Source organism: Phasianus colchicus, chromosome 15, assembly GCF_987193195.1.
Source record: "Phasianus colchicus chromosome 15, bPhaCol1.hap1.1, whole genome shotgun sequence".
Lineage (NCBI taxonomy): Eukaryota > Metazoa > Chordata > Aves > Galliformes > Phasianidae > Phasianus > Phasianus colchicus.
In genome coordinates this window covers 8,290,477-8,307,088 of record NC_143450.1, presented here as the reverse complement: position 1 = coordinate 8,307,088, position 16,612 = coordinate 8,290,477, and the positions used below count along the sequence as shown (strand labels likewise).

General features: G+C 42.5%; 1 long non-coding RNA gene across 1 annotated transcript in view; it reads left to right on the top strand.

Annotated features, from left to right (window-relative positions):
- The first annotated feature begins 876 nt into the window (after positions 1 to 876).
- LOC149915892 (uncharacterized) overlaps positions 877 to 16,612 on the top strand; it is a 39,730-nt gene continuing 23,994 nt past the window's right edge. The window contains exon 1 of the long non-coding RNA XR_016471345.1: positions 877 to 1,217. This is a non-coding gene — a long non-coding RNA (uncharacterized LOC149915892). The remainder of the gene's footprint in view (positions 1,218 to 16,612) is intronic.

The window sequence follows — 16,612 nt, the reverse complement described above, 5'->3', positions numbered from 1 at the left end:
CATACACGAGCATAGTTTTTGTGGTAACCCTAAGGGTGAGTGCAAACATCAGAGCTCTTATGAAAAGCATTTGATATACTTTATGGTCAGAGAGGGGGAAAAAAAGTAAGCCTGGATTGCCTGCAGATCTACAATAACTGGGAAAGTGTTCCGAGTTCCCTCTGGACCTGTAGGCAGACTGGGTTTCTCCAAGCTCTTCAAAACTTGTCTGTGAAGGATTACTTCCCAGAATATGTCCTCAAGAAGCTCCCAAGCTCCTTGGCCAGACTGGGATGAAGGTGGCAGCGGAGCAGGAGTGATTCCCTTTGGTGAGCCCTGATTCAATGTCAGTCTGAAATGGAAAGTTTTGGGTGTTCAGACTATGGTACTGGAAGTTTAATCTTCCAGGGCTAAATCCACTGATCAGAGAGCAGAGCATGCCTCTACAGGATTTGTACTGCTGTCCTGCAATGAGAGGCTGGGAAAGAGTTTGGAAATATCCATCTAAGGCCTGGTAAAAATGACTGTCTGCATTGAACAAAGCAAACATTGCCACACTTGCCAGTTTTGCCAGTGAAGCTTTTAGGATGAGTGGGCACTGGAGTTTCAAGTAATCCCTCTCTCAGAAGCAATCTGTCTCGAGTCAATGGTGAGCAGCATTGGGATGGGGTAAGCAATCTGTGCTGCTGCTTCTGCTGTGCTGTTTGTAGATAAATGAAGGCATTTAGTTAACCAGACGTGTAATTCCAGCCCGTTTTAATAAGTTTGAATTACACACACTGAGCATCTTGATGCAGGTATGGAAGAGTAGGTTTGCTTATGCCAGTTTTAAATATCACTCATGTTATTTTGGATACCAGTGATGTTAGGCTGCAAGTCTAATCTCTTCTCTGTTAGGGACTCACTTTTTATGTAGATTTTAAAACTGTATTCAAATGAGGTTTTGACCGAAACTGAATCACTATGTACTTGAAAGCTAAGGAGCTTATCAGGCATCTGATAATGTTTTCAGGATTTCCCCAGATTAGACCGCGGAGTGTACAGACAGGAAGCTGAAGTATTGAGCGCCTGACCAGAGCTTCCTCCTGTGCAAGAGTGGGGGTTTCTCCAACTTGAATCTTTAGCTCTACAAGCACAGTCCGAGTCTTGAAGTCCAAAGGATAAAAAGCACCCAAATCTCTCAGCTGGGTCCTCTGAGCATGGAGAATGGAGTACTGCACTTAAGCCCTGCTTGCAAGGTCAGCAAAACAGTTCTCACCTCTCCCTGCTACTGCTTACCTTCCTGGCTCCTTATCAAGCAGGGAATCAGAAAGGGACTTTCCAGAGCTATAAACATGTGAGCTGAAGAGATGGAATGAACCCTTATGCAAATGAGTCTTGATTCCCTTCCCTTTATAAAGATAAAAAGTTTTTGAGAGCAACGGTTCCTCCAGAATGTGGGTGTCCGGAGTTATTGCCTCGGACTGGCTGGATCTCTCTGTGCTGTCTGTCTGTCTGTCCGCCTTTCTTTCTGCTTGTCTGTCTTTCCATTGTAGAGAACAAAGCGGAGTGATGTAAAATAGAAAATGAGAAAAGCAAACCTTTGGTGATTGAAGAGGAGGAAGGAAAATGAAAGAGAAAAAGCTGAAGAGTGGGAAAAAGATAAAATAAAATGAATTTTGGGGATTCCACTGTGAGTAAGAGCTGAAAAAAAAGTAAGCTGATTTATTACGTGTTTATCTTCTGCCTGAGAGTCAGTGCGTCTTGTGTATGTGAGGGATGTGCACAATTAAAGATTGAATCAAAATTCCAAATTCTTCCTCAATTCCTCCAGCTTTAAACAAGTGTAATTCCGACAGCTCCGATGGATTTACATTTTGTAAACAGCAGCGGAATCAAGATCAAGTCCTTTAAGTCATTTTGAGTTATATTTATGCTGAAGTTATGAGAAATTTAGAATGACTTTTAAATAACGTTTTGTCAGGGAAGCTGCACATTTTCTAATGCTTCTCTTCACTGGGCAGGAATTTTGCTATGGTCTTTCAGGTGCTGTTTTGACTTTATTCTGAATCCAAAGGCAGTACAGAAAGAGGGGGTGATGTTATCGTTATGTGCATCCATATTTTCCTTGCATTATGATTTATGTTTGTTCATTTTGATTATAAATGTGTCTTTTAACAATTGTTCAAACAGGAAGATGGCATGAGCTAGTTGATGTAAGTATTTCTTTTTCTCCATGAAATGCCATTGATTTTGAAAGTGCAGTGTTTGACTGCAGCTGATGGGTTTAGCTGGCTTCACCTTGCTTTCTTTCACATTAATCCTTTACTCTTTTGCAGATTTATTTCTTCCTTTGCGTGCTCTGAGCTTAGCTGGGCATCCAAAACTTTGTTTTATAGTATGGAAGAAGAGGGACAGAGGAAGCACCACAGGTTTTCTTGGTGAAATTTCCAGGCTTTTGTAGGGGTAGAGATGGGCATCTGAAGCCTGCAGGATAAGGCAGCTCCAATCCCTCTCTTTCTTCACCTAATTAGACAGTTACTCTCATGCTCTTTTTTATTTCAGAATAGTTTGTTTGCTAAAAAATGCTGTTTCGAATAAACTGAAATTATTGACAGAGCTGAATGGAGTGGTGCAAATAGTATTGGATAAACCATCATAAAAAGTAGAAATATTTTGACATTTTAAGAATTAAATACTAATTCTTTCTTTGAAAGTGCTATTTTCATTTTCATGTTGTTCTTATACATCGTTTTTATGCAGCAATAATGACAGCAAAGAAGAAACAAAGTATCCTGTTTTAGGCCAAGAAATACCCTCTAGTGCAGCTAAAATTATTTGCTTATTTATTTATTGTTCAGAAAAGAACAATAATCACTCCAGGTTCTGCCAAATGGCATTTTTCTTTTTCTTTCTTCTTCTTTTATTTTTACTATATATATATATATATATATATATATATATATATATTTGATTAGTAGAGGAAAACATGGCTAATTGCCACAACCAAAAGTCCATACGCTGTCAGGACCAGCTATGTTTCAGCTGTATTAATCTGTCAGAATATGGAGATTTCATTGACAATTCATTGACAATTAAAAAGCAGATTATTTTGATGAGAAAAATCTACCCTTTTCTGTGCTTTTATTGGGCAGATTAAATACACAATCTACCTTTTCCCATAATTATAAAAAAAAAAAAAAAAAAAAGGAGAAAAGTCAGCTTTCATTATTGAAATAGATTTTCTGGAAGACTTTTGACCCAATTCCCTAACATCATGAAAGGCTGAAGCTAGTCTCTTTCCTGCAGTGTTTCAGATGCCTGTGCTCCATTGCAGCTTCCACTGGGGCTGAGTGCTTCCCTGGAGCTCCTGGATCCATGGGATGTTTGGCAGGACAAAGGTTTCAAGTGTGTCAGTGACTGCCTGTGGTCTTTGTGGGGGATTCAGTAAAGAGAAATCCGGAAAACACAGAGCTGCTGAAAACTATTTCAAAGCTTGGATTCTTTAGTGCATAATGGATAGCCAAGTCCTCACTGGCAACTCGAGCAATGCCATGTTAAAAGTCTGTGTGGAAATCAAAGAACAACTTTACTTTTCATTGTAATCATTTGTAGCAGTCAACACACTTGATTAAATGTTTGAGAGATGATCATGTTGAATCTGAATGGCACCTAGAACTATTTTCTTTAAAATCAGCCCTGGTGAGCTCAAGGGGAGCCAGATTTAACATGGTAGTGAGCTTATCCCGGTGGAGAGCAGGCTGGCTCCTTGCGGGCTGTCTGCATCAGCGCTTCTCAGCCTTCTGTAATGGGGCCTTTTTGGAAAAGCCACTGCTGGACCGTTTCCCATGCACAACAAGGAGCCGTCTGCACCTGCAGGCGCTCACTGGCAGCATCCAGAGAGCGGCTCCCGGCTCCGTCTGCCAGCACCGGCGCTTCTCTGCCAAACGGAGCAGACATGTGGTTTGGATCTTCTAAACGAGCTCGTGCACTGAGCAGGTCCTGGCATCTAACAGCAAGCAGTGGGCTGCAGCCCATGGGCTGTGTAACACCCATCCAGCTCCCAGCGGTGTCACACCTGCACCTGGTCACGAGCCAGAGCTCTCGGGCTGTTGCATTCACTGCTGTGTGCCTCTGCAGAGCTACGGCCAGTCTGCACAGTACTTGAGCTGTTTCATTATTCTAATTTTAATAGTAGTCGATTTCAGTGAATTAATGTTGAAACAGGCTGTATGTGAACTGAAAGTGTGCTTGCTCTTCACAGCTTATTTTCAGTAGCTACAGTATAGTTACAATATAAATACAGCCATCTCTTATGGAATTGTGGGATCACTGGAGTTTGAAGGGATGTTTAAAAGCCTTTGAATCCAACCACCTTTCTATATTTCAACTCCATCTTTTATATTTCAAGTATTCAGATATTGAACCTGTCTGAAGAGAAAAAATCTCCGGCTTCTAATGGATTTCTAAGTAATAAATAATTGAAAAATAATAGCCTAATATAAATAAGAATAAAATCCTTGCTGAGAGATCATGGCATTCCTTTTTTAAATAATGCAATAATTACAAAAACATTTTAATTAATTAAAACTATTAATTAATGTTTGCCTGTTTTTCAACTACTTACACAGAGCCTAATCACTTCGGGTTAGTGATACAGAGCACAGCAGTTCCACAGGGACAAAGACTTGTAAGTATCTGTGTTATTGCCACAGATAGAACAATGCCAGTTCTTTTGAATTCTTAAAAATGTAGAAATTGGAAGGGAGCAAGGAATAGCCAACTAGTCTCTCCTGTTTGCTTTACCCTCCTCTCCCTATGTTACTGGATGTTTAGATTGTGTCTGACGTGTATGGCCGGACCAGTCCTTTCTGGTGCTTGGTTCCACTATGTGCATCAGGAATTGGTTTGGCTGCATAATGCCACGTGTTGGGATGCAGCAGGTGCCTTGCACCCAGCATCTGCAGCACATGCCTGGTTGGATATCTGAGCCGAAGGAGGAAGTGCTGCTGGATTTGGGACCGGCTCCATATATGAAGAGGTAGGCCTTTCCCTGACACTGTTACTCACTGACATGAAACGCTTTGCCGTTAGGATTAAAAATGTATCAATGAGATGATAAGGAATAAATAGGGTTGCAAGGTCTTTTAACTTCTCGGCTCTCATTTACCCTCATTAGCACGCTGAGAATGGGCTTTCTGGCTGTCCCTGCTGCTCCTCGCAACATCTGGGCAGTGTCAATGCAGCTGTTGCTGCAGTTGTGTCCATGTGCAAAGTGCATGTTTTATACTGTTTACATTCCCTGCGCAGTGCTCCCTTCTGTCATCTGACAGTGCACAGGGAAAAATTTGGAGCGCGTGTATATCTGTACTTTTCACTACAAAAACGTGCTGGAATCATGTTTGGAGAGGTGTGACCTATTGTGCCTTCCTTTAAGTGTAACTGAAACTGTGCTGTAGTATAACCATACTCTATGCACGATAGAGATTACTAAAAGTACTTGCTTTGAAAGGCTTTTATAATTATTACCGATGGCAAGAAAGTTTTAAAGCTCTGACAACATACAAGTTTTTCATGCTATGATTTTCCATATGATTGTTTTAAACACCTACTGTGTTCATACATGGCAGTCGAGGTGTAATATGTTTCGGATATCAATCGATGCATTTTGCCATGTACTTTTTCTTTAAATTAAATTAGTGGTGCAATGCAAAAACTGTCAGTTTTAGGTCAAGAAATGAAATGGAATATGCAGTGATTTTTATCTTTCGCAAAGGAAAACGGTCTGTTGCACAAAGTAATGTGTTGTTGGAAAATGTGATTAAAATGGTGACAACAGAACTGAACCTCCAGATAAGCAGAGTGGAATAATTCTACAGGGGAGGAAATTGCATGTTTGTTATTCGTGACATGGGTATTGGCAGCAGAAACACAGCTACCGCCTGAAATTAAAAATGCATCCAGAAAGTAACTGCGAGTTTCAGAAAGCAGTTTGGGAACAAACGCAGCTGCTTCTGCCAAGAGCAAAACATGTGGGGGGGAGCTAATACCGATTCATCATGAGATGTGAGATTGTTTGTTTCAAATACAAGTATAAAAAATAAGATTTTTTTTTTTAAAGCTCTTTTTTTTGTTCGGTGGAGGGGGCTACAAAAGTCTACTTGTTCTTCCTGGGCTGAAGGCATTGCTGGCTTGATGTACTTGAAGGGATCAGGAGGAGGAATCCCTGCGGGTAGTTCCTTGTTTGACATTGGGAGCCCAGGGAGCGATGCTGGAGCAGGGCATGCTTAGCACCCAGGTGTCTGTCTGATGGAAATGGTAGAGCAGAGTGCAGCTCAAGTGCAAAGCTTTTCCTTTCTGATTGCACTGGAGGTTTGCTCTTATATTTTTCAGTACTGAATATGGTTTTTACAAAACTAGGGAAGAGTTGTAGCTTCTCTGCGTGTAATCACAGATATGTTTGTCTGCAAACATGGATATTTGCTTTACCAAAATGGATTAACAAAATTGACAGTGTGTTAAGATACAGGCAGTGTTTGCCTGGTGTCCAAGCACTGCGTCAGGACCTCCCTGCTGATCCTTACATTTTAACGCAGAGCAGCTCTGTATTGGTACATGTGATGGGAGCAGAGCTGCTCAGCATAGCAAGGGCCCAGCTGCTGTGCTGCTTGTCCTGCTGCCTCAGTGCCTCCTTCTTCTGCTCTGCCCTCTTGCTTCATCCAGCCAGATGGCAGCATAGCTGTGGGATATGTTTTCCCACTAGCTATGGGGGGAAAATGTATTTAACTCAATAAGGGTGAAAAAGATGCATTATGCTCCTAATGAAATGTGACCATATTCATATTTTTATTTCAAGTTCCCCATCAATGTTAATTAATTATCACTCACGATGAGCTCATTTAAAACGTATCTGGATTCACACGGAGTTGCAGTACATCATTGACTGGTTAAGAAGCATTAAAATCTCACTCTTTGGTGTGTATGCAGACAAATGTAGATGTTGTATTAGCAAGAAAGGTACTAACGGCAACATGGAGAATAAAAATAGGGGATGGTAAGGAAAACGCCGAAGTTTTACACAATCCATTAACTTGATAGCTTTAGGATCATTATGTTCATTTCCTGTTAAAACATATTTAATTCAAAAGGAAACTTATGGAAGAATAGTCTTCAGGCACTTAACATTACTTAATCACTCTAAAAAGATTCGCCTTTTGGTACAGCAGTAAAACTTTATACGATGATTGCTTATTAAGTGCCTGTCCTATAGGGATAGTTATTTCTAGTGTAATAAGACCTCTAAGCTGTGAGGTACTAAGTGACCCTGATGGAATAGGAAAAAATAATGTTTCTTCAATAAGTGGATTTATGGTCTGTTAGGAGGCTCACCTCCTTATTGCTCTTGCAGTGGTAGAATAGTATAATTTTATGGGCTTTCTTCTTGTTTGCAAGTGCATGAATTTAATTCTTGAGCAAATGAGAGGCTGGGGGGCACTCCAGGAATGATACCGACAGACAGAGGATGCCATGTGTGAAGTTGATATTGGGTCAAGGCAGAATGCGTCTGACATTGGCATTGTGTACTTTAAAGGTGAAAGAGAACTAATGCGCTGTGATGACACTAAACGCAGTAGGAAAACTGAGAGAGAGCTTGACCTTTTCTCCTACATAGTTAAAAAAAACCTCTAAAGTCAACTTACCTTGAAAATGACTGGGATTATGAAGATGCACTCATCCATACTGGCAATTTAGGAATTTATGTTAGACAGTGGCTGCTCTGGTGGAGAATCTGTCTGAGATGTCCTTCGGGTAGAACACTGGGACAGGTTAGCTTGCTTGCAGTTACCTCAGGTCCATTTACTGAGCATTGAGGAGGGGGTTGTGGTGTTTTCCCTCATCTTTAGTGTGTCTGATTGGTCAGAAGAATACAAACAAGCAACCAAATCAGGTATCCCCCTGCTCTGGGTGCCCACACAGTGCCGACTGCTCCAGGACACACCTGTCGACTCTGTGCTCTGAACATGGGGCCAGGAGTCTGTTCCAGGGACACTTTCATGCTTTATTCTATTTGGCTCTTTCTCTATTTTACCATATCGTGTTTTCATTGATCACTGTTTGATTTTTTTCATATTTTAGATTTGAAGAGTCACTGTCACAGCAGGGCTGGGCTACTGACAGATATCTCGCTTTACATCAGCAAAGATCTCCTTCGTAAGCCGTGCTCCTGTGACCAATTAAAAAACCAAACAAGCAGATTGTATTGAATTACAGAATCATAGAATCATTGAGGTTGGAAAAAAACTCTATCAGGTCCAACCATCCAACACTGCTCACTAAACCATGTCCCTCAGTGCCACATCTCCATGGTTCTTGAACACCTCCAGGGATGGTGACTGCACCCCCTCTCTGGGCAGCCCATTCCAGTGCCTGACCACTCTTTCAGAGAAGTTTTTCCTAAGATCCAACCTGAACTTCCCCTGGTACAACTTAAGACCATTCCCTCTTCTCCTATCAAATGAGACTGCTGTGATATCTTCTTTCAAAGGAAAATTTGCCTGTTATTTGAGGGTCTTAACAAGAAGCTACTTGTACTAATTTGTTTTTTTCTCTCTATAGTAGATGTCTCACAAAGCCAGCAGCCTAAATGGGAGGAATGAACAGGTCTGAGGGTACCACAAGACATTTCTTTTGCAAGAGAAATTGTTCAAGAAGCATATTTTAAAATTCTATTGTTTGGATGACTGGCTTAATAGCCTAAGAAAATAATTAAGAGCAGTAGAGCCACAGGCATGCTGTGGGATGCTGCAGCAGCCAAGCTGCTGGGTGCTGTGCCAAGCACTGCGCTGGGGCTCTGCCGACTGGGCTGCGGGTGCCGCTCCATCAGCTGAAAAAGTGGCACAGGGTGTTTGCAAAATCACTCATTTCGCTCTGCTCAGGTGTTGGTTGTTCACTCGTAGTGAAGGTTTTAGAAATAAATCTGAGAGCTGTTCCTAGTGAAATGGTTTAGAAAAGCTGATGCTGATTGCTGCAGGACAGGCTGTATGGAAAACAAGATTTGACATCCATGCAGAGCTCAGGCCATTGCGTGGCAGTCACCAACGTGGGCTCTGCTGGGAGGGACGGATTCCTGCCACCACTGAGCAATCTTTTTGAGGGTGATTAGAATAACTTGGATATTTTTATTGGAAATTTGGAAATATTTTTTCAGCTCAGAATCAAATTACTCTTTCAGGGGACAACCTATAAATTCCTTAAACTTTTAACATTTTGTTTCAACTTCAATATGCTTATTTATAATTTAAGAAAACCAGCACTAGAACAAAATAATTTGTTCTCTTTCAGCCATGCTATTAAATACATTTACCTAAATTTTGTTTGTGAGGGTAAAGTGAAAGATTTAATCTAAACCCCTTTTTCCTCCAAATATTTTACCTCACAGCAAATATTTCTTTTCACTGATCCCGAAGAGACTTTTTGAGACATCTCATCTGGAATATAAAGAAATATGCTTAAACTGTTCCAAATCAATCTGAAACTTTTTTTTTTTTTTTTTTTTTTTTTTTTATGGGGATGCCACAGATTGTGTGCAGTGCTGTGCAGATGCAGTGTCTCATTTAGTGACTTTGAAGGGATGAGTGCATCATCCAACATCTTATCCGATCTGTTTCTCCTCAAAAATTCTAAGTTTGGGGTGTGAAGTTTGTAACACCAGTGACTTCTCTTACATTTGTAGAGTAATGATGAGGTGTTTCCTGGCTGAGATGCCAGCTTTGATCATCGGTGCACTTGAGCAGCACTTTATCTGTAGCTCAAAACTGCTGTCCTGGGGTAAGGCTGTCACCCTGGGATGAGACTGTCACATCAGTGTAGGCTGTGCCACAGCAGCAGTGCAGCCATGGCACGGATAGCTGCTGCTTGCCTTTCTGCCACCCAGACTCTGATGGCTGGAGGCTTGTACCTGTGCAGGAATTCCTTCTTTTAGAAGTATTAGATTGCTGTATGACTCTGGAAGATTTTACCTCTGTGCTTTCTTACTTTATTAAAAAAAAAAAAACAGAGAGAGAGAGAGAAGAAAAAGAAGGAAATGTATAACTTATCCCCGTGAAATTCTCAAACAAAGGCTTCCAGGAAAGTGCTGAGTGTTGTACTGTTTATGCTCCTTAGCTATAAATTTCATTTTTTATTACTAGTGATTCTGCTATGTGTTAGGGCACCTTCTGTCTATGAATGTGGCCTCCTCTGTGCCAAAAGAAAACATAAAATAGCCTGTTCTCAATATATATGTCCTCAAGCCATTATTTTGCATCTGACCTATGGGCTGGATAGAGTTGCTTTGGCTGCAGTGAAGATTTCCCTCTTCTGTTTTACAGCACCTGGAGGAAAGCCAAGCGCCGGGGAGAGAGAGCAGAGGATGAGATAGTGCCGCGCATCAGAACGGCCTTGAAACGAATGTCGTGTATCCTCAGCTTTGAGAACTGAATTCCATGGGTTGTAATTGAATCCTTTGTCAGACCCATGGGGCTCAGTTCTTCAGCTTGGATATTTCTGTCTTCACATACACAGGAGATCAAAGAAGCACTTGATCATGCGCTGACTCTTCTGGATTCTGATAGCAGCAAATAGGAAAGAGAAAGAATAACTGATGTGAATCACTCTGGTAGGGAGGTTTCACTGCAAAGACCAAGCTCTCTCATGTCGAGTAGCTGCACTGTGATTGAACCTCTCCGTGGCTGATAGTCTGTCCCTGCATTGCTGCTTGCTGGTTAATTCAACTCTCAGTTTTATTGAAGTTACATATGAAGTGCTGAGATGATGTTGACTGAATTATGCTTCCCAAAACTTGTGTGGTGCTGCTGAATGTGGCTCTGGTCCCACATGGGACCAGCAGCACCCCCACCCTGCCAGGTCTACCTGCTGTTGGTCTGCTGCAGCCTCCTGTGGGATCACTGCTGCACAGCTTCTGTTTCCTCTTTTTTGGCCCCCTGGAGATGGACTCATTTAAGCTGTGGGCTGACAAAGTTTGTGTTTCTTCCTTGGAAGATCTGTGTTAAAGTTTATTTTCTTTCAGGCATCAGGAAAATAAAATTTATGGTCTTCAAACACATAAAGAGGTATAATTACCAACAAGATTTCTACTTCATTCCTGCAATAATAACCCTTCCTAAATTACATTTCTCAAACTCAGTAAAATGGATCAGTCACTGATCTCATCCCTGTGGTGCAATGCTATTAAAAGCACAGGAATTTTAAAATCCCACAGGTGCAGGAGGAGCGTGTTCAAGCTAAGTAGTTTAAAGCTGCCGTGTGCCTTTTATTCTGAAAATGTATTTACACTAAAAATAATCAGATGTAATCACTGTTGCCTGTGGATACAGATGTACCTTTGTACCGATGTGCTTTTCATATAAATTTTATTCTAGGGTTTGAAGGCTTTCTTTGTGGCTGTCTGAAGCATATCATGCTCCCCAGTTGTGAGATGATGGTTCTTGGAAGGACTCACCAGTCCCACCAGCTCCTGCTGGGAGATATCCATTAAACAAGAAGGAGAAACACATACAAATGAAAGGAAAATTCTGAAGTTTCATTTCTGCTATACTCCCTGTCAAGAAGAAGGAATTAAACTAGAAGTCAGAGTTAGCAAAATCTGCAAAAGAAGAGAGTGAGGCAGCAGCCGCACAGAATGCCTGAAGCAGGCATCCGCTAGCAGGGCTGCAGCCCCACCTCTGGGGCAAAGCCCAGCCTGAGGGCACTGATGCAGCATAGGGGATGTGTGATGGCAGCCTCACAAAGCCACTGATGAAATCAAGATAACCTTTGGTACAGCAGTTTTGCAGTCCTATCACTTCGAGGGTGGTCCTTAAAGCACGGTGTTAGTTACGCTGGTTTTGCTCAGAAATTTACCATAAGTTGTGAACTAACAATAGTACTGCTGGTGTCTAGCTGGAACTACTGCAATTTCTAGTCAGCTCTTACATCCAGCCTGCCCTTGGTGCTGACCACTCTGTGTGCTCTTCCTTTGCTGTGAGCTCCTGTAGTTATTTTGATCCTTCCTTGCCCAACATGACAAAGCATTCTCTTTCTGGATGCTCCTGGGATCTTTTCTTTAAATCACACAGTTAAGCTTTCAAGAGCACTCCTGCAGAATTAAAATTATTTTAAACACATGGCTTCAAACCAACGTGCCTTTTGCCTGCGCAGCATTGCAGTACACACACAGACCCCTCTCCAGTCTGAGCTGGGCAATGCTCAGGCACCCCAGCATGCCCAGGACCTCTGCTGTGATTCTCACTGTGCACCCGGGTATGCGGTGTGCTGGTTGATATGATACCCAAATTCTTTTAGCTTCTTCTGCACCCAGGCTTATGAAACTGATTGCTTTAATTTAGGCCTCCTCGTGTTTAATTTCAGAGGGAAATGTTGATTTGTCATTATAATTTTTGTTTCTCTTTACAAACTCATTCAGGTGAATTCAGCTGTGTTTGTTGCTGCTGTAGACTTGAAACTCAATTTGGGGCCAAGTAAAGCATTTGCTAGAAAATATTACACCCCTACCCCCTCCCCCCCCCTCTATCTTTCTGATTTACACCACTTTCTGGTGCTTATTCACAGATCTCGGCCTGCACATTCTGTTCAGGTAAGGCAGTGAGCTGAGTCCTCCTGGCACAGCTGTGGCAGAGCAGCACGACCACCCACATTTTACAGATAAATAAACTGGGTCCTGACCCTTAGAATGGGACGACAACCCTGAATTCCATTGTGTGCCTGCTGTACTTCAGTTCTGGCTTCCTGCTTTTCATTCCCAACAAATAAATGACAACAAGCACCTTCACCTGCTGGCAGGAGTGTCCCCCAGTGTCCCACTGAGCCTCTCCTCCCTTGGCTGAGGTTCTGTCTCCACTTGCTGATCAACCACTGCTCCCTTTTGCTCCCTCCCACCCCATGAAAGCCCCTGCCTTCCTTCTTGATGCTGTGCGTGTCTTGCCTGGTGGATGCTGGTGGGAGAGGGGTGGGTACTGGCTGCAGACCGGTATTTCTGCTCAGCAAATGATGTCAGGCCCTTCCAAAAGGGTGACTACACCTTGCACACTGCTCTGCAGAAGGCTCTGTGCTTGCTACCCTTTGGTACCCCAAGACAAGCTAGCTGCTGCCAAGTGCAGCTCATCCATTTTTGGCTAGCAGCTCTTTTTGCTTCCAGGAAAATGATGAGTTTATGTCAGGTTCAGTAATCCTGATGTCTGCACAGCTGAGAGAAATAGCGCTTTAATATGTGCATGACTGTGCATGTGTATATATGGAAACTACAGCTTTGACAAGCCTCTTGTCTGCCTTGGGAAGGAAACAGCAGGGTCTGAAAGCCACGGAGTCGCAATGCGCTGGCTAAGGTCAGCAGCTTTCAGTGACTTGCAATCTGTTTTCCTGGCAGCACCACCATACAGCAGGTTGTGCCTTTTTTATCTTCTGTTTCTTTCTTTTTTTTAAAAAAGAAAGGCTTACATGAGAAAAGCTGCTAGCTCCAGACGTCCTGGAAGGCCTCTCCCTTTGACAGCATGCATGTTCTCAAGAACAGAAAGCTCTGCGCACTGGTATCTCTACCAGCCTATTTTTGCACTGGTACGGAGATGCTCTTTCAGTTTACATTAGATTGAAGTTACTCTGAAAAATATTTGCTAGGCTGTCTCTCTGGTAGCCATCCTTGCTTTCCATTTTCTGTATGCTTGCAGCTGAGCTGGGGAGGAGCAATGGGCACAGGCAGCTGAAAGCTGCTGGGGCACCGAGATGCCTCTGGCTGCCATTAAGCGTCTGGTTTTCAGTAAGAGGGACAGATTTGTTTCACTTTTTTTTCCTTTTCTTTGCTAAAAATAGGATTCACACTGCCTCAGCATTTAAAGATAATATATGGATTGATCAAATAATGTAATCTGTTAAAAGAACCTGAAGAGAGAGAATTTTTTTACTTTCATTTCTTTTAATTTTTTTTTTTTTCCTTTTTTTTTCAGGCTTTCTTTAACTTTCCTCGCCTTTGTTTCCCTTTCTTTTGTATTCCCAACATTTTGTTGTCAGCCGCCTACACATACTGGAACAAGCACAGGTAATCATTGGGAAAGGCGGCTATTTCATTTCAAGACAAGAAGGAAACTTCTGAATCAGATTTGAAATAAACATAAGCTGTGCTACAGATTTGTCTCTACAGGTACATATCTGCTCTGACCTGTGAACCTCCAGCTCTGCCCCACACACATGCAGGCATGGCCCCATGCTGTGCAGTACAGCCCATACCTCCTAGCAGCAGTTCACAGACAAATGAAGCAGCCTGTGTAACAGCAGTTGCCACTGTGATGATCCATGCAGGTTCACAAGAACATATTAAATAGTGGCCATTAATCTGTTGTTTAGAAAAAAAACAAACAGCCATGCATTTCTACTTTCTATAGATAGCAATTCAATTATTATTGGGCTTGAGTCTCCTTGTACTCCTGTGAGAAGTTTTATTATTTATTTATTCTCGTTTTATAGACTGAGACTCAGGGACATACTTGGCTGAGGACACAAAATGAATCTATCTGAAGTTTTCTAGGAATTTTGCCACAGTTAATATCACTTGTTGAAAAGCGTTAGTGTAAAGGAGGCCATCAGTCTCTTCACAGCCCATCCGCCTCTGAACAGATACACACAGTGCAGAGATGTCCATTTTTTGGTTACATTGCTGCTCAGAAAGTTGCTCTGCCTCTTCCTGCCAGCGAAAGGCTTTGCAAAAAAGCAAAACAACGAACCCCAGCAAAAGGACCACCTAAACCGCTCCCACTTCCAAATCATCCTGTTAACATTTGACAGCTTCCCTTGTTTTTCACATCTCCACCTTTCTGTGCTTTCAGTGTGGGAGGGCTGTGGATATGGATATCTGTGGCTCACAAGGTGCTTTGGGGCACATTGCTGCCAATCAGCCGGGTCACACAGAGAGCCCCTGGAGCAGACCCGAGGCCACAGCTCTGGGCATCAGTGTGGCAGGGCTTCAACAGTGGAAAATTTTATCTTTTCTTGCATGAAAACAAAGCTCTTCTCTTGACTGAGATTTCATGCAGCGCTGACAGCGTTTGCTGGGCTGCTGCCAAGTAATGAAGGGCAGTATTTTCTTAAAAAAGCAGAAAGCGTATTAAAAGTTCCCAGTCTGTGTTTGTGAAGATCTCGGAGCCGCTTGATTAGGAGCTTGAAGTTGGTCGGACTCCTTCCAGATTCCCCACTTCACCCTCCTTTCTGCATGATGCTGCAGCTGTTCTGATGAAAAACAGTTATTTAAAAATGTGCTTGTCTCTATGGCAACCTCCATGCACCGTATTTCAATTGAAACTCTAAAACAGTGGCAGAAGTTTCTTAATAGGATATTTATGAAGATTTTAGTCTTTGTACATTTTAAAATGGAAATATTCAATTTTTAAAGGAGGTTATCAAAATCTCATTAATTTTGGAACTGCTTTTTTTTTTGTTGCGAGAGCTGCTGCTTAGCTCTATTTTTTTATTTTTTAATTGGTCTTCTCTTTGTTTTTGTTTAAGATTCCTCTGGTTGCTTTAACCCTTGAGAGCCCACAACCTGGGCACTTTCCCACTGCCTGCTCTTCCCCAGCCTCCTGCCCTTGCTAGCAGATGGCTGTCTGTAATGGCAGGTGGAAGGGCAGAGTCATGTTTGGATGGGGCTGACTGGGCTGGAGCATTGCCAGTCTTTGCCTTTCCACAGTAAATAATCCAGATAATTTATTTAGACCTTTGTCATTGCAGTTTTTAGGTGTCTGCCTGCTCTGGGAGAAGCAAATAGATGTGCTTGCAGTTAGCCTATTTAGCACCTCAGTGATAGTCCAATTCTTCACAAAGGCACAACTTCCAGGGGGCACTTGCATTTGCCTGGGCTCAGCCACAGTAGTTTGTAACCTCCCAGCCATCTCAGTGCGCCAGCTGCACCTGATGGGGTTACATTCATAAAGCTGCTGAGTTTTTTGCTCTTTGTTTTCTTCCCTCTTCTTTTTCTCTGCAGACACGAGCCTTTAAAATCACAGGGATAAAATTAAGGAAGCCTTGCTGAGCCGTGCACTCCGCTGCCTTAAACCCCCTGAGCCGTGGTGTTATGTTCTAGTGCCTCCGAAGTGTGGATTAGGTCTCATTAATACTATTTCTTGACCAATGGTTTTGACACAAACTCGTCTAAGGGATTTGCGTAATTACAGCTTCAACAGAGAAGGCTTTTTTTTTTCCTCAGCAGTTCTCAGCACCGTGGCAGGGAACTTTGCTCCCAGTGATGGCTGTGGGAGCATGCCTGCCCTGCCACTCTTGCTCTTTATCACCTGGGCAGGTGTGGAGCTACTGGTTTCCTGCTGGAAGACACCTGAGGTGCAGACAGGCATGCTCCCAGGCTAGCACAAGTCTGTGTAATGGAGCATCTGCACTTTTTGGCCGTACCACCTGACCCACACAGTGAAATGCTCTTTTTTCCCCCCTGCAATGCCTCACAATAAGTAATGATGAAGCAGCTGAGGAGGTGTTATCAATGCACTTAGAGAGGATTTTTGTGTTTCTTTATACTAATCTATACAGGAAAAGTTGAACTGATCACATCTGACAGTACATCTAAAAGAAAACATGCAGGGAATGGGAAATGCTCAGCATC